At 47.3% G+C, this 18,769-nt stretch overlaps 1 pseudogene; it reads right to left on the bottom strand.

The window, feature by feature from the left end:
- Positions 1–13,994: 13,994 nt before the first annotated feature.
- Positions 13,995–15,525, bottom strand: LOC125910724 (cytochrome c oxidase subunit NDUFA4-like; annotated as a pseudogene).
- Positions 15,526–18,769: the final 3,244 nt, after the last annotated feature.

Here is an 18,769-nt window from a genome sequence, read left to right as displayed (position 1 = left end):
GCCCTGGAGGCCCTTCCAAGGCGTCCTCCCGGCCTCCGTGCAGGTCACGGTGTCCAGGACTTGCCGAGTCCTTGGCGCTGTGTTCATCGACAGGAGCTCAGCAAATGTCTACTGTCCCTCCTAAGAAAAGATGAACGAATAAGCATATGGCATCAGGGATCACGCTCGTGAATTTCCTTTAAGGCATTAATTAAACATGTTGTCTGGAAAAGAAAGACTCCATTGTGAAGCCATGATGCCAAGCAAGACAGGAGGCGAATTTATAGTCTTCACCAAGGCGGCAAGGGGTGGGTGTGTGTGTGTGTGTGTGTGTGTGTGTGTGTGTGTGTGTGTGTGTCTGCTTTCACGTCAGGAGGGACCTGAGTTCAAGTTTGAATGCGGCAACGAGTTGAGTCTCAGGAGCTCTTGGCTGTGGCAACTTGCCAGCTGTGTGACCTTGGCCAGACTCTGCCTCTGAAAGCTTCACTGCCTGGAAAATGGGCTGAGGGCAACCTAGGCTCAAGAAGGTCAGATGAGATGATGCCTGCAAGGTAATGCTGTGTAGACAGCAAAGCACTCCGCAAACAGAAGGAGCTTTTAATGTTAGCATGATTACCTATAACACCCCCAGGCATCACCTGCTTGGCAGGGACAGGGGAGGGGTACCTCAGGGTGATGGCTTGGCTGTGTCGAATCTTCAGACACGAATTATCTTCTTGGTCTCCTTCTTTTGCCTTTAATCTTGGCCTCATCAACAAACATTTACTGAGAATCTACCCTGTGCCGGCCACCCTCAAGGGTCTCCCAGGCAACCAAGGGTGACACGTGTAAGACTAGTGATGACTTATGCAGGAACAGGAGAGCCCAGCTCTTGGCTTTGGGAAGACTTCTTAGAAGTGGTGACGTTTAAAAGGCGTCTTGAAAGAAAAGCGGGAATCCGCTCAGCAAAACAAGGGAAGAGTTTGAGCTGGGAATAGACTTTAGGAAGTTCCTTACCCCCCAGTTTCCTGCTCTGAGGCATCCTACCTCACTGCGGAAGGAGACAATCCACGCAAAGGGCCTTTCCCAGAGCCTGGCCTCTAGTTGCTACTGAAAAAAAGCCCGTTCTTTGTCCTCTTGGCATCAAAGTCACTTCCCCTTAAGCTTACTTCTTGTTCACAGACTGCTCTTTTCCCCCAGTTCCTGGAGGTACTGACTCTTGGCTTGGGCTGCACGCTACTCAGCCCATTTTCCAGGATCCACAAAATACTTCTAAAAGTGGAATTTTCGGGGCACCTGGGTGGCTCGGATGGTTGAGTGTCTGACTCTTGATTTCAGCTCAGGTCACGATCTCTCGCTTGGTGGGATCGAGCCCCACGTCTGCCCTATCAGCACAGAGCCTGCTTGGGATCCTGTCTCTCCCTCTCTGCCCTTCTTCCAGCTTACGAACTCTCTCTCTCAAAACAAATAAATAAACTTAAAAAAAAAAAAGGAATTCTTTTTGCTTTTTACAAAAATGTTTATTTAGGGGCGCCTGGGTGGCTCAGTAGGTTTATTGCCTGACTCCGGCTCAGGGCATGATCTCTGTTTGTGAGTTCAAGGTCCACATCAGGCTCTGTGCTGACATCTCAGAGCCTGGAGCCTGCCTCAGATTCTGTGTCTCCTTCTCTCTCTACCCCTCTCCCGCTTACACACACACTCTCTCTCTCTCAAAAATAAATAAAAATTTAAAAACTGTTTATTCATATCGAGAGAGAGAGAGAAAGCGAGACAAAGAGAGAGAGAGCACGCACAAGTGGGGGAGGGGCAAAGAGCGAGCGAGCAAGAGAGAGAGAGAGAGAGAGAGAATCCCAAGCAGGTTCCACAATGTCAGCACACAGCTGATCATGGAGCTGGAACTCACGAACAGTGAGATCATGACTGAGCCAAATTTGAGTTGGAGGCTCAACTAACTGAGCCACCCAGGGCCACCCGCCCCCCGCCCTCAACAAACTGGAATTTTCAACCTTAAAGAAAATTCCAATAAATTTGATTTTTTTAATTTAGAGAGAGAGAGAGAGAAAGAGAGCACAGCGGGGGAGAGGGGCAGAGGGAGAGAGAGAGAGAGAGAGAGAAAATCATAAGCAGGCTCCATGCTCAGTGTGGGGCCTTGATATGGGTCTTGATCCCATGACCCTGGGATCATGACCTAAGCCAAAACTAAGAGTCAGACGCTCAACTGACCGAGCCACCCAGGTGCCCCCTTCAATAAATTTGAAATAGAGACATCATATGGGCCACATCCTTTGTTTACGATATGCTAAAAGTAGACATAAATGTTAATTGACAATTTAAAATTCTCCACAATAGCTCTTAGATAAAGGAGAAAATGAAGAATAAAATGTTCGTTTGGAAAATAACAGGAAGAACCAAATCTACCAAAACCAACAGTGTATGTGCAAAGCTTTACTCAAAAAGTTATTTAGCTTTTAAGATGATTTTACTATTAAACTCAGAAAAAGTTAAACAAAACACTCATCACACAATTTAGAAACATTAAAAAACAAAACTCCAAACAAAAATAAGGAAGCGATCAGGAAAAAAGCCAAAAAGAACAGGAAAATGGAAAACAGTCCCATTGATGCATGTGTCCTTGAGTTGGTTCTTTTTGTAAGAGTGAGGTCTGAAAAATACAATGGATAAACATCACGAAGAAGAAAAAGAAACAAACACAAGAACACAAGGTGAAAATGGTGGGAATAACAAACAGATCTTAAAAAGAAAAATATAAAAGGATCTTACATGAAGTTGCTGACAAATCTGAAAACTCCAACGAAATAGGTAATTTTCTTTCTTTTTTTTAAAGTTTTTTTGTGTGTTTTGTTTTGTTTTGTTTTGAAAGAAAGAGAGAGAGCACGAACAGGGGACAGGCAGACAGAGAGAGAGAGAATCCCAAGCAGGCTCCACACTGTCAGCACGGAGCCTGATGCAGGACTCGAACTCACGAACCACGAGATCATGACCTGAGCCGCGATCAAGAGTCGGACCAAACCAGGCGCTTAACCCACCTCGCCACTCAGGCACCCGGAATAGGTAATTTTCTGGGGAAAAGAAAAAATGGAGAAGTTCCTCGGTTTGACAGAATCAAAAGTAGAAACTCTAAAGTACTTCCTTCAGTTTCTGCTCAGAAACACCCTGGACAGACAGCGGTCCCCGGGCCCACTTTCCAAAGCCCCGCGCCCCCCACCCCCCTGTGTTTCCATTTTGCCCACAGCGTTTCACACCATCTGATATGACATATGCCTAATTGCTTACTTGTTTCCCTTCCTCTCTCCCCACTGGAATATGAGCTTCCTGCGAAGAGAGAATTTTTTTTTTTAATTAAACTTTTTATTTTGACATAATTGTGTTTTTTTTAATTAAATGTTTTATTTTGAGATAATTGTAAGAAAACCGTGTGGCTTCCTGCTGTATACCTACTGCACAGAACCTGGGCCTGGCACGCAGCAGGCATTTGAAATAAATACTACTTTAATGAATAAATGCATTGAGGAAGGATTTAGGAAAGATATCAAGAACACTCTCCCCCAGAATTCTCAGTCCAGAGGGTTTTATTGGGGCGGGGGAGGGTGTCTTTTATAGTTTTGAGGCGTGAGGAACCCCGTGTTCTATAAGTCAAACCAGAATATAGCATTTTCTATGTGAAGAAAACTGCCTTTTTTTTCTTTTTTTCCAAGAGAAGACTTGAATAGGGAGAGACAGACCCTGCACCTGAGGTAAAGGTTGAATAATGTGCATGTAGAAAGGTCAAGTGAATTTACAAGCTTAGCGCAAATCTGAATGTGATTCTCTTTCAAACTTTTACAAAAAGATTATAAAATTCATTGAGCAACACAAACAGGTAGAATTTCAAAGACAATTTTGTACAACGCGAGGAAGAATGGAGGGAACAGATCTCTATATAAAACATATTGGAAAATTACAATATTTAAAATTGGGTGCTATTAGGGCAAAGATGTAGTTATTTTATTATTTTTTTGTTTCAAGTTCTTCTTGAAAGGATGTACAATTATTTTAATAGGTTAAATTAGGTAGCTCAGAAGACAACAATCCACGGACTAATTTAACAGGTCACCAGGTACTGTCATCGGGAGAAGAGGGTTATTGTTATTTTTACTTTTTAAAGTTTATTTATTTTGAGAGAGAGAGAGAGAGAGAGAGGGAGGGAGAGAGAGAGAGAATTCAGGAGGGGCAGAGAGAGAGGGAGAGAGAATCCCCAGCAGGCTCTGCACTGTCAGCACAGAGCCCGACTCAGGGCCGGAACTCATGAACTATGAGATCATGAGCTGAGCTGAAACCAAGAGTCGGTCACTTAACAGACTGAGCCACCCAGGCGCCCCCAAAAGAGGGTCATTTTAAAAATTATTTTGGACTGGCATGCCTGGATGGCTCAGTTGGTTACATGTCTGACTTTGGTTCAGCTCATGATCTCACGGTTTGTGAGTTCGAGCCCCACGTTGGGCTCTGTGCTAACAGCTCGGAGCCTGGAGCCTGCTTTGGATTCTGTGTCTCCCTCTTTCTCTGCTCTCCCCTCCTCACCCAGTTGTACTCGGTCTCTCTCTCTCTGTCTCTCAAAAATAAATAAACATTAAAAAAAAATTATTTTAGGCTAACAGCCATTGAGGTGGGGGGGGGGATTCTACTCTTACCTTACATAATAATACAGCAAATAGCTTCTATTTGGACTTTAATAATAATAGTAATAATAATAATAGATCAAACCATTAAAACATTAAAGACAGTTTCTTTTTTCTAAAAATTTTTTTTTAACATTTATTTATTTTTGAGACAGAGAGAGACAGAGCATGAATGGGGGAGGGTCGGAGAGAGAGGGAGACACAGAATCTGAAACAGGCTCCAGGCTCTGAGCTGTCAGCACAGAGCCCGACGCGGGGCTCGAACTCACGGACCGCGAGATCATGACCTAAGCCGAAGTCGGATGCTTAACCGACCGAGCCACCCAGGCGCCCCTTAAAGATACTTTCAAACAGCTGGAGAAGGAATAACTTTTCAAGCTTAGGCTCAATGGGGGAAATCAACAGGAAAAAGAACGTTTTTGGTGATGTAAATAAGTCAAACTTTGCCATGCTAAGAAAACAAAAATTTTCTCTAAGATCTATTAGTAAGTGAAGAAATCAAGTTGCAATTAGTATAATGTTCACAAAAGGAAGAAAAGTGCACATAAAACAAAGCTATATATTTCTGTGCAACTATACCATGTGTATAAATGTCTAGAACATGGTGAGAACAGACGTACACAAACTGATAGCATTTGGGGTGTGGAGTGGATTGGAGAAGAGGGTGGGCCAAGGGGACATCTGCTTTATTTGAAAAAAAAAACAACCCCCCCCCCTTTTTTTTAAATGTTTATTTATTTTTGAGACAGAGAGAGACAGAGCATGAGCAGGGGAGGGGCAGAGAGAGAGGGAGACACAGAATCTGAAACAGGCTCCAGGCTCCAAGCTGTCAGCACAGAGCCCGATGTGGGGCTCAAACTCATGAACCTGAGAGATCATGACCTGAGCCGAAGTCAGATGCTTAACTGATAGAGCCAGCCATGCACCCCATATCTGCTTTATTTGAAGCATGGGAATTTAGATTTTTTATGTCAAGAATAGGCTCATATTTGCTTGTGTAATTTTTTTATTTACCTATTTATTTATTTAAGTTTATTTATTTATTTTGAGAGATGAGCGAGAGCGTGAGCAGCAGAGAGTCAGAGAGAGAGAGAGAGATTGAGGAGAGAGAGAGAATCCCGAGTTCTGACAGCGCAGAGCCTGACTCAGGGTTTGAACTCACCAACCGTGAGATCATGACCTGAGTCGAAATCCAGAGTCAGATTGATGCCTAATCGACAGAGCCACCCAGGCACCCCTGCTTGTGTAATTTTAAAAGATAAAGTGAGGACAAAAACAAAAAGGTAGACTGTGAAATATTTTTAAATATTTTAAAAGCCACCTCTAAAAATTATATAAAGAGCTTGTATAAATGATTTTTTAATTAAAAAAATCTTTTTTAAATATTTATTTTTGAGAGAGAGAGAGAGAGAGAGAGAGAGAGACAGAGACAGAATGAGCGGGGGAGAGGCCGAGAGAGAGAGGGAGACACAGAATCCGAAGCAGGCTCGGGGCCCTGAGCTGTCCGCACAGAGCCCGACGCGGGGCTCGAACTCACAAGCGTGGGATCATGACCTGAGCCAAATTCGGCGGCTCCACTATGGAGCCCCCCAGGCGCCCCAATTTTTTTTAACTGTAAAATCCCAATAGATAAATGATGAAAAGATACCACGAGCCAGGTCGCTCAAGAGAAAACACCAAAAAACAAAACTCGAAGAAAATGTTCACACTCACAGCTGTTTCAACTAAAGGCTAGCCCGGCGGGTTCCGATTCCAGCTTGCCTTCTGGGCCCCAGGGCCAGCTCCATCTTGGGACGTGGGCACGTTGGGGGAGCCTGCAGCAGAGGGAGGAAAGGGGGCAGTGCCAGAAGGGGGCCCCCTGCCCAAATCCTCCTAGCTGGAGATTTTGCCAGAGTTGGCCTCCTGTGCAGCGGGCGGCCCTGTCCTGCCTCCGCACGGCCTCCCTGCCTTTTCTGCGACAGGGCCCCGTGTGGGGAGCAGATCTGGTGGGATGGCCAGGCTCAGACAAAATAGAATTCTTTGCAGAGGGCTGACCACCTGACAACGGGGAAAGCTTGGCTTTGGGGCTTCCCAGAGCTAGGAGGAAACCAGGGGACAACGCGGACAGGCTGAAGAAGGCAAAGGGATTTTGAGTGTTTTGTTTTGGTTCTTGAGATACAGTGCGCTTGCGTGTGTGGGGGAGGGGCAGAGAGAGAGAGGAAGAGAGAGAATCCCAAGCAGACTCCGCCCTTTCAGCTCAGAGCACCAATGTGGGGCTCAAAGTCAGGAACGGTGAGATCATGACCTGAGCCAAAGTTGGATGCTTAACCGACTGGGCCCCCCGGGCTCCCACGGGCCTGGGCCAGCTGCCCTGTAATAGCCTTCTGACCCTCTCTCTGTGTCCACCCTGGAGCCCTCTGACCAGTCTTTAAAGTCTTACTGTCTTAAATCCTTTTAATGGATGTCTATTGCTCTCAGGATAACTCAAGGTAAAAAGCGACATTTATTAAGCAACTACTGTGTGCCAGGCACTGTGCTTTATCTCCTTCAGCTCTTGCAACCCTGTTAGGCAGATACCATTACTCCCAGCTGGCTGGGCCACCATCAACGAATTCATTTAGTGACTCAGTTTTATCACCTGCTAAGTGGGGATAATACTTTATCTCACTGGGTTATCATGAGGATCAAATTAGTTACATCACGTCAAGTGCCTAGAGCGTGCCCAGCAGGTCGCAAGTGCTTGTTAAATTTAGCTAGGTGTTTGAGAAGATGCCCCCTTTTGCAGCTAGGGAAGCAGAAACAGAGAGGTTAAGAGACTTATCCAACCCACCCACCCCCCGGTTGCTAACTGACCCAGTCGGGATTCATACCCAAGCCTGCTGACTCCATCACTGTGCTGGGGTTTTCAAGGAGAGTCCCAGGGGCCCTGCCTGTTACTCGCCAGCCCCCTCCAAAGCCATCTTGGTATCCTTTGCCTGTTGCAGCCCCTAAATACGCCTCGACCCTCCCACCTCTGCCCTTCACGGTCCTGTCGCATCTCCTGTGGGCCCTTGTCTCCTCCAGGAAGCCCTCCCCGGACCTCCAGGCCAGATTAGGGCCCTGGTAAGTTCCTCCCATAGGTCCAAACCCTCCCCCCACTTCCTGGCAATACTTTGTGCCCTAGCAATTATTGAATTGTTCGTAACACTGTGTTTGCTGTCTGTCTCTTCTGGCCTGAGGGTGGGGGCCGTGTCTTTTTGTGTGTGTGTGGCAGGGGGGGGGACCATGTCTTTCTTAAAGCCCCCAGTGCTCAGTCAATATTTAGAATGAATGAATAAATGTCTGAATGAACCTGGGGTCAATCATCCTTGTCAACTAGATGCTGCAAAGCTCTTCTCGGAGGGAAGGAGGTGATGAGGGGGGACTCGGTTGGAGATCCAAGCCAGGCAGAGGCCATCTAGGATGACCATGAGGAGAGAGGGGTTCATTGGTACGAGGGACTGTGGGGGCCAGCTGAAGGGCTTATCGAAACACAGAAGGCAACGTATCCACGGTCAGAATCTTGCTCGAGCTCTGACGCTTGAGGGCCTGAGTGCAGAAAACTGCATAGAGAGGGCCCGGCACATAGTAGATGCTCAGTAAATGCTGGTCGTTCGTATTAACAGAATAATCATCTGAATGGAGTTTCTGGGAAAGGCTGTTTTACTTGAGAAAGGGGAAGGAAGGAGGAAGAACACGTATAAAAATATAGAAAAATTGAAAGCACAAAGCGTTTGTGTGTGTGTGGTCTGTATGGGGGTGACCAGGGTGCATCTGTGGAAGCACTCTGGGTGGCGAAGCTGGGAGAAAGGTTGTGGCCAGAACGGAAAGGTCTTGGATGCTGTGTTAGGCTATCTGGGCTTTATCTTTTAAGCCAGCGATTCCCAAAGTGTGTTTGTTAAATGACAATGCATGAGGGGCACCTGGGTGGTTCAGTCGGTCAAGCGTCCGACTTCGGCTCAGGTCACGATCTCGCAGTCCGTGAGTTCGAGCCCCGCGTCGGGCTCTGGGCTGACAGTTCAGAGCCTGGAGCCTGCTTCTGATTCTGTGTCTCCCTCTCTCTCTGCCCCTCCCCCGTTCATGCTCTGTCTCTCTCTGTCTCAAAAATAAATAAAACGTTAAAAAAAAAATGACAATGCATAAGAATGGCTTTGGTTTCAAATGAGGCGAGGGATTGACGGAGTAAGAAATAATCAAAACAGGTCCTTTACCAGAAGACTGCTTGGAGCGCTTAACTTGTCATTTTGTGTTGGGATTCTGTAAGAATGCATGAGGTATAAAGGGTTTCTTAAACTTGCCTGACCCAAGAATGAGGGTTCTAAGGAACATAAGGAAGGTTATAAGAGATGATGCTGTGGGCCCTAGGCAAACCTGAAAGGTCTTGGGGGGGGGGGGGGTGCAAATGATGGAATCAGATTTGTGTTTTAGGCAGAGAAATTCTGTGGCATGGTTGCACGGGGGGGAGAGCACAGGGAAAAGGAGAGGGAGGGAAGTGTGTAATCGGTAGCTCTTGGGAAACAGAAACGGCACAGAGAATCACCTTCCCTGGCCAATGTGGGGGGGGGGGCGGCTTTGGCCTAGGCTCAGCTGGGGTGCTGTCGCCATACTTCTAGATGGTCAGAGAAGGGAAAGGCTGAGTGCTGGAGACACGGGGGTTTGAATGCACCTGGGGCTGAGACTGGCCCCCTCTCCTGCCTGTTCCCTCCCCCAGGCTCGGATAATTCCTTCGTAGGCCCACCTTCTCGCCTTCACTGTGAACAGGTGTCCTCTAACCCGGCCCGATGCACCAACCCGGTCCTATGGAACCACCTCCTGGATTATGGCCCCGTCTCCTCCCTTGGATTCCACCCGTGGGCCCCAACTGACCCAAGTCGTACTAGAGTTACAAGACTCACCTCCGCACACATCTGTAAAAAGAAGATGTAAGACAAATGTTCTCCTTGATGTACCTATGCCAAGAGAAAGGAAAACCGTAACATGTGGAGGGAAATTCAACATGGCAGAGAGCGCTGGGAGCCCCTTCAGAGCCTCACTGGGGTCTCCATCTGGAAGCTCATTTTCATTCATTAGTGTGCTTTTTCCCAGGCAGCAGCACTCATAGCAAATAAAGGCAAGGTTTCAGATCCAAAATCCTTTTTATTTGTCATCCACTGTTGGAAGTTTTGCTCTCCCTTTTTCATTACAAATATCCCAGCATTTCCACTCTATTATGGGTTACATTTAAAAATGTTAGGCTAGTTTGGGAAGTTTACAATAAAAAACTCCCCCTCCCTTCTCCCCACATGGGTAGAAATGTGCTGAGCTCAAAACCGATTTAAAAATGAATTTCTGGAGGATAATTTGTCTGGAAGCTATTTGGCATATCTCTGTGGCCACAAAATTGTGGATCTGTTCATGAATTTGTTCACCCCAAGGAGACTTTTGCACTCTTTTTTATTTTTTTTATTTTTTATTTTTTAAAATTTACATCCAAATTAGCATGTAGTGCAACAGTGATTTCAGGAGTAGATTCCTCAATGCCCTTTCCCCATTTAGCCCATCCCTCCTCCCACGACCCCTCCAGCAACCCTCAGTTTGTTCTCCATATTTATGAGTCTCTTATGCTTTGTCCCACTCCCTGTTTTTATATTATTTTTGTTTCCCTTCCCTATGTTCACCTGTTTTGTCTCTTAAAGTCCTCATATGAGCGATGTCATGTGATTTTTGTCTTTCTCTGACTAATTTCACTTAGCATAATACCCTCCAGTTCCATCCATGTAGTTGCAAATGGCAAGATTTCATTCTTTTTGATTGCTGAGTAATACTCCATTGTATAAATATACCACATCTTCTTTAGCCATTCATCCATCGATGGACATTTGGGCTCTTTCCATACTTTGGCTATTGTTGATAGTGCTGCTATAAACATTGTGGTGTCTGTACCCCTTTGAAACAGCACACCTGTATCCCGTGGATAAATGCCTAGTAGTGCCATTGCTGGGTCGTAGGGTAGTTCTATTTTTAATTTTTTGCGGAACCTCCATACTGTTTTCCAAGTGGCTGCACCAGCTTGCATTCCCACCAGCAACGCAAAAGGGATCCTCTTTCTCCACATCCTCGCCAACATCTGTTGTTGTCTGAGTTGTTGATGTCATTAGACTTTTGCATTCTTTTCCTTTCTTCTCCTTTCCTTCCTTTCTCTCTCTCTCTCTCTCTCTCTCTCTCTCTGTTTTTCTCATTCTTTCTGATATCCAAGACCCCCCCGCATCTTGCTTCTCTTGATGCAATCCCAATATTGCTTGGAGGGCTCCCCCTCCACCGTTCTAAGGCCATGCCTGGGTGGGTATTGACCCCACCCCAAGGGTGGCATGTGCCCAGCCAACCAACACATGGTTCCCTGTGTCAGTGTTGAGCCAAGTCAGGCCAGCTAGAGCCAGTGAGACTCAACCAGTCGTCTGACTTGTTGGACTACCTTTTCCCTTCTCCCCAGAGGGTAAGAGGTTTGGAGCTGTGGCCGCCATCTTTCCATGATAGGAAAGTGAAGCCATCATGGAGGAGACCAGAGGTGAGGAGCTGGGATGGGACTCAGCCTTTGATCCAGGCTGCGCTGGAGACTTTGTTCTATTAGCCCATAAACCCATTTGGCTTAAGCCAGTTTGGGTTGGGTTTTCTGCCACCTGGCAACCAAAAGAGCCCTGACTAGTTCTCTCTCTCTCTCTCTCTCTCTCTCTCTCTCTCTCGTCCACTGGTCTCTTCTGCATTAGTGAGCCTCCTGGCAGATTCGCCGATGCCCCACTGTTGATTGAAATGCACTACCCTTCTCTCTCTCCTTGTAGGATGAGCAGTGCATACACGACTTGCTGAAAGAAAAGAAACTGTTTTTAAACAGTCTGAGCTCCTGTCTCCTCTGCACCTGCAAATAGGCCAGTCACATACGTTCCCAGGGCTCCAGCAGACATTAGCTGTCCTCTGGCAACTGTCCTGAAGCCTGGAGTAGTTCTCCTGCAGGGACAGGCAGCCAGCCTGGGGCAGAAGCAAGGAGACATGAACCCAGGGTGTTCTGAGCCTCCCGTTGGCCAAACTGACCAGACCTGCCTCTCCTGCCCCTTCTCTGGAGGCAGGAAGAATTCAAGCTGTGTTTGGAAGAATAGTGAACCCGGCTGTTAGGAGGGGAGAAAGGTGGGGAAGGCATCAGCCAGATCTGGGTCCAAATCCTCATCTCACTGCTCACAAGCTGCGTGCCAGGGGCACGTTACTGAGACTCAGTTATCTCATCTGTAAAATGGGGATAGCCGTCTCCCCCTCACAGAGCATTTGTGGGGACTGAATGACCTAATGGGGTAAAGCATGATGCCTGAAGTAAGCAGTCAGCACAGAGCCCGACCCGGGGCTCAAACTCAGGGACCGTGAGATCATGACCTGAGCCGAAGTGGGACACTCAACTGACTGAGCCACCCAGGTGCCTCTCTGAGTGCCTTTTTCTGAGCCTCCGTTACCCCATCTGTAAAATGGGCAAGTGGAAACCCATCTCCGAGACGTGTGAGGAAGCAATGAGCTAATGCGTGCACCTCTCTGGCACCTCGTTCAAAGCTCGGCAAGCAGTAGGGTACCCCTCGAGCGTGTCCATAGCTGGCTCTGCAAGTGATGGTCCGTAATTATGTGAGCACAGGAACGAGGCTGCTGTTATCTTTATTTAAGCGGAATTAATTATTCCTTAGACGAGGGATGTAATTTACGGTGAGAGACAAGGAAGAGAAGCAAAAGGAGGAAGAATAATGAGAAAACAGCACGTGCTAGGGAGGAAGAGCCACGCGAAATGCCGCTGTCTGGAGATCTTTATGCAGACGGCTACCCTCTGCCAGCCGATGCCAGGGGCGCTGGCCCAGGTGTCGGGGAGCTGGGTCCCAGCCTGCGGCAACTCCTCCAGAAACTCACATCCCTTGGGTTCTGGCTGAGATGCTTTCCTCAACTGTGTGACCTTGCGTGGGTCACAGCTTCTCTGAGCCTTGTCTCTTTCAACAGGATGGATGTGGGGACTGGAATGTGGAATGTGGAAACACTTGTAAAATTCCCTAGAATCCTAATATGGCCCCAGATGGCCTAAATATTCTATGGTTTGGGTCCTGCCATCTTCCAATGCACATTAAACAAACGTTTTTAACATGCTTTTTCTACATCTGTTTCGTGCCCTGGAGGATGGGTATGGTGGGGACAGGGTGGGGAGGGCCGCAGCACAGAATTGGGCTTGGGCTGGGCTCCCTGCTGGAGGAGGTGGGTGGGGTGGGGGCTGTTAAACGGGGCAGGGCCTCAAGTGGGAGAAAGAAAGCAGGCTAGCCACTCAGGGGTCAGACAGACCTGAATCTGAATCCTGGCCTCCTTCTGGGAGATTTGGGACAGATCACCTCTGAGCGTTCCGGCCTCCATTCATGGTCATGAGAACGTTACTGTGCAGACAGAAAGAGAAACATGTGTAAAACACTTAGCACGGTTCCTGGCGCCTTTTCAGCCTCCCTGAGTTTTGCTTTGTTACCAAAGGAGGAAAAACTAATCAGAAACTCAGGAACCCCCGAGTCCAGCCTGGGTTAATTCGGAAATGAATACTTAGCCCTCCAAGGGCGAGTCTGACTTTCAAATGTACTGGTCTTCCTTCATCGAATACTACTTGATTGGCTTGGAATGGCAGAATGCAGACTCTCACGGTTGGAAGGGATGTTAGCAGGGCCTGCAGCCTTGGCCTCAGGGATCCTGGGCTCTGCAGAGTTGCATCAGTGCCAAGAAGGCCCAGTGGGCAGGGATCCAGGCTGTGCTGTTGAAGGAGGTTTACAAACCCCAGGGCTCCGTGCGAGAGTCCATTACGGGGCTCCTCCGGTGAGGCCGAGGCCCTTCTCCGAAGAATCCTGCAGGAGTAGACTTCATTCAGTACCTTGCTTTGCCGGAGCAAGAGTCTAGTGTCCCGTCACGGGCAGCCGTGTCCAATTTTATTTTATTTTTTTCAAGTTTCAGATATTTATGTATTTAAAAGTTGATTTATTTATTTTCAGACAGCGAGAGAGAGTGCGTGCCCACAATCGGGGGAGGGGCAGGGACAGAGGGAAAGAGAGAATCCCAAGCGGGCTGGGTGCCGTCAGCGCAGAGCCCGACTCGGGGCTCGATCCCGGGAACCGGGAGATCATGACCACAGCCGAAATCGAGCCAGATGCTTAACCGCCTGAGCCACCCAGGCGGCCCAAGTTTCAGCTCTGTATTAATCCGTGTACAACCCAACACATACGAGCACCGTGTTGTGCCTTTGGAAGGGACGGATTTCCTTGTATATGTGGAAAACCGTGTGGATGGTTTCTGGAAGAGCTTCCTTCTAAGCAGCTTTACAGTGAAACACGTTATTTAGAAATCTGGACCTTCCTTCTTCAGTTTGCTGTAATCTACATGCCCTGAATAAAACTTGTCTTGATCATTGGAACCCAATCTGTTCAGAGCTCTGGGTTATTTTTCTGATCCTAACTGACGTCTGGAGGCCAGGCACAAGACATACGGTACTGCCCCGGTACCTCCACCCCCAATAAATGTGAGGAGGGAGGTCAAATTCGGATGCTTCTTGGCCTGATTGAGGATCTGGCGTAACGTGGTCGTGGCAGGGGCCTCAGGTCCAGAAGGAGAAAAGATCAAAATCTGCAAGGCCAGGCACTAACTGGTCTCTACACCCTGTGTCCAATTTTAGATAGATTTCTCGAATTCTCCATTCCTAAGGAGCAGGCTCCAGCATAGCCTACCAGGAGCTCCAGGATTCTGCCTGATAGGCCCTCCTGGGGATGAGCTGGAGGGGCTGAAGGCTCATGCTGAACAGCAGAAGAAGGAGAGATTCCAGAATCCTTGAGAAGTCAATCCTTTTGGCTGGACTGTCTGGGTGCCAGAGGCCAATGGAACAAAGAACACTGTCCTGAAACCTTACGCTGTAATTAATATCACTGAGGCTCCGAAGGACATCCCATCGTTCTAATAAAAAATGAAAGCCAAAGAGGCTCAGTGCCCAGACTGGCCGGCAGACACTTGCCAGACCAGGCGCCTCCAGCAGAGGGCGCGCTCAGGGATGGGAGGTGCCCCCAAGCCCTGTCCCTTCTGATCCGGCTCAGCCAGAGCAGGGCAGATCCCAGGAGACCCGCTGCCCAGGGATATGAGTCATTCAAAGGAGAGGCCTGGGAGTGTTGGGGGTGGGGGAGATAGAGAACGGGGCACCTGCTTCGGGGGTTGACCCCAACTTTGCACATCTGTTTGTTACTCATTTGTCCCTCATTTCGCACTGACTGGGTTTCCACTTAGTGCAGGGCACGGTCGGGTCTTTTCCGCACACAGCTTCCAGGTTCGGCTGCTAAAGACGCCACTCGAATCACACGCTTCCGCTCCAGGACCTGTAATGACTCCCCATGTCCATGGGTATCATGTGATGTCTCTGCCTCGTGTCAAGGCCTTTGATGGCCTGCCTTCTCCCTTCCAATGTATGTGCACCGTTTCCCTCAGGCCGACTGGGGCCCTCACTCATTCTTCCCAAACTGCCACCTGCCTTCTCGTCCGTAAAACGGCACCGGCAGGCACCACCCCCCCCCCCGCCCCCGCCGCCCGCCACAGAGTCGCTGTTGTACGGGTTACATTAGAGAACACGAGTGAACCACATGCCTGGCACACAAGGGACATTTATAATAAACGACCGTGCTGATGATAATGATACTGCTGCTAAACTAATTCTTTCCATTTTTAACATCCTCCCCCTCCTCTCTGCCCAACCCAAACGTCTCTGCCCTTTGCAGCCCCGCCTACGGCCACCCTTCTTTCCAGAAGCCACGCAGAGTCCCTTTGGGCCAGTAGTTTGCAAATCTGGGGCATTGGGACTCACCTGAGAAAGTCTTTTTTCCTTTGGCATGGCTTAAATTTTTTTCTTTCGGTGGCAGAAACGCATAATATGAAATTTACCACTTCCACCGTCTCTAAGGGCGCAGTGCAATAGTCTTAAGAATATTTACGTTACTGTGCAACAGATATCTTTTGAGCTTTTTTACTTGCAACAGTGGCACCGCATACATTAAACAAACACTCCCCACTTGCCGCTTGCCCCAGCCCCTGGCACTCACCCTTTAACTTCTGTCTCTGTGAATTCGTCTACGTTAGATCCCTCGCATAAGAGGAGTCGTACAATATTTGTCTTTCTGTGACTGGCTTACATCCCTTAGCCTGATGTCCTCAAGGTTCGTCCATGGTGAGCGTGTCACAGGGCGGCCTTTCTCTTTAAGGCTGAACAACGTTCTACCATACAGCGTATATACATACACGCACACACATATTTGTAAACCGCATTTGGTCGATTCCTTCATCCACTGATGGACATTTGGGTTGCTTCCATCCTTTGGCTCTTGTGACTAATGCTGTCGTTGACAGGAGTGTACGAATATCCGTTTGAGTCCTTGCTTTCAATTCTTTTGAGTCTTTACCCTGAAGTGGGACTGTTGGATCTAAATGGTGCTTCTCTTTCATTCTTTGAGGAGCTGCCCTTCTGTCCTCCTTGGCTGTTGTGCCATTTTGCAATCCCACCAACAGCGCACAGGGTTCCGATTTCTCCACGTCCTCGTCAATACTTGTGATTTTCTGTGCTTTAAATGGGTGTGTGGTGACAATCTCATCTGTCTGCTTTTGCTTTTGTTTTTGTAGTTTTGGTGCCGTGTCCCAAAAAGTCATCGCAAAATTGAGCGTCGCGAAGCTTTTGCCTGATGTTTTCTTCAAGGGGATTTGTAGTTTGGGGTCTTACGTTTAGGTCTTTCGTCCATTTTGAATTAATTTTTGAATTTTTTTAATGTTTATTTACTTTTGAGAGAGAGAGAGAGAGAGAGAGAGAGAGAAACAGAGTGTGAGTGGGGGAGGGGCAGAGAGAGAGGGAGGCACAGAATCGGAAACAGGCTCCAGGCTCTGAGCTGTCAGCACAGAGCGGGGGGCGAGGCTCCAACTCACAGACCGTGAGATCATGACCTGAGCCAAAGTCGGCTGCTCAACCAACTGAGCCACCCAGGTGCGCCTGAATTAATTTTTATATGTGGCATGAAGTAAGGATCCACCTTTATTTTTTGACATGGACATCCAGTTTTCCTAGCACCATTCATCGAAGACGTGGTCCTTTTCCCACTGAGTGGTCCTGGCATGCTTCTCAAAGATCATTTGATCATACATGGCTATCCAGTGTTGCTAGAGATCCCAAGTGAATTTTAGGATGGATTTTTTTTTTTTTTTAAATTTCTGCACACACACAAAAAGTCATTGGGATTTTGAGAGGGATCATGCTGATCTGTAGGTCAGTTTGGGTAATAATGACATGTTAACAATATGCAGTTTTCTTTTTTCTTTTAAAAAAAAGTTTTTGTGTTTATTTATTCATCTTGAGAGAGAGAGAGAAAGCACAAGCAGGGGAGGGGCACAGAGAAGGAGGGAAAGAATCCCAAGCAGGCTCCACACCAGCAGAGCAGAGCCTGACGTGGGGCTTGAACTCACAAACTGCAAGATCATGACCTGAGCCGAAATCAAGAGTCAGAAGTTTAACCAACTGAGCCACCCACGTGCCCCAACAATCTGCAGTTTTCTGATTCATGATCACAGGACATCTCCATTTACTTGTGTGATCTTTGTATGTTGGACCATCTTTGCATTCTGGGAATAAATTCCACTTGGTCATGGTATATAATCTTTTTTATTTTCAACGTTTTTAATTTATTTTTGGGACAGAGAGAGACAGAGCATGAACGGGGGAGGGGCAGAGAGAGAGGGAGACACAGAATCTGAAACAGGCTCCAGGCTCCGAGCCATCAGCCCAGAGCCTGACGCGGGGCTCGAACTCACGGACCGCGAGATCGTGACCTGGCTGAAGTCGGACGCTTAACCGACTGCACCACCCAGGCGCCCCGGTATATAATCTTTTTTAATGTGCAGTTGAATTTGGTCTGCCAATGTTTTGTTGAGGATTTTGGCATCAATATTTATCAAGGATATTGGTCATGGTTTTCTTTTCTTGTAGTGTCTTTTTTTTTTCTTTTAAATGTTTATTTGTTTATTTTGAGAGAGAGAGAGAGAGGGCTCATGGGAGAGTGGGGAGGGCCAGAGAGAAAGAATTCCAAGGAGGCTCCGTGCTGTCAGCACACAGCCCAACATGGGGCCCCATCCCACTAACCGTGAGATCGTGACTTGAGCCGAAATCAAGAGTCAGTCGCCTAACTGACTGAGCCACCCAGGCGCCCCATGTCTTTGTCTGGCTTTGGTATATGCTTAACTCTGGCCTCATAAAACAAGTTGAGGAGTGTTCCCTCCTCTTCAACTGTGTTGGAGAAATTTGAAGAGGATTTGTGTAAATAGTTCTCTAAATATTTGGTAGAGTTCTCCATGAAGTCATTTAGTCCTGGACTTTTCATTATTGGAAGGTTTTTGATTACTAGTTCAAGCTCCTTGCTGCTTATAGGTCTGTTAAGATTTTCTTTTATTTTATTGAAGTGTAACTGACATAGAACATTATATTAGTTTCAGGTGTACAACGTAATGATTCAGAATTTGCATAATTGCAAAATGATCACAATAAATCTAGTTAACATCCATTGCCATACATGGTTATACACTTTTTTCTTGCAAAGATGATTTTTTTAATGTTTATTTATTTTGAGAGAGAGGGAGAGCACGCATATTAGCGGGGAGTGGCAGAGAGAGAAGAGAGAGAGAATCCCAACCAGGCTCCATGACTCGGGGCTCAATCTCAGGAACCATGAGACCATGACCCGAGCCAAAATCAAGAGTTGGATGCTTGACCAACTGAGCCACCTAGGCACCCCGAGATCTACTCTTTTAGCAACTTTCAAATATGCAATACACTATACTCATCATGCTGTACATTGCATTCCTCAGATTTTCTTTTTTATTATTTATTTGTTTATTATTTTTTTAATATTTTATTTTTAAGTAATCTGTATGTCCAATGTGGGGCTCGAACTCACAATCCCGAGATCAAGAGTAGCATGCTCTACCAACTGAGCCAACCAGGTGTCCCTCAGATCTTTTTTAACAGTTTTTATTTATTTATTTGGAGAGAGAGAGAGAGAGAACGAGAGACAGTGTGTGCATGAGCGGGAGAGGGGCAGAGA

Source organism: Panthera uncia, assembly GCF_023721935.1.
Source record: "Panthera uncia isolate 11264 chromosome B3 unlocalized genomic scaffold, Puncia_PCG_1.0 HiC_scaffold_2, whole genome shotgun sequence".
In the NCBI taxonomy this organism is placed as follows: domain Eukaryota; kingdom Metazoa; phylum Chordata; class Mammalia; order Carnivora; family Felidae; genus Panthera; species Panthera uncia.
Note: the sequence above shows the minus strand (reverse complement) of the source record. Positions and strands in the feature narration are given on the sequence as shown.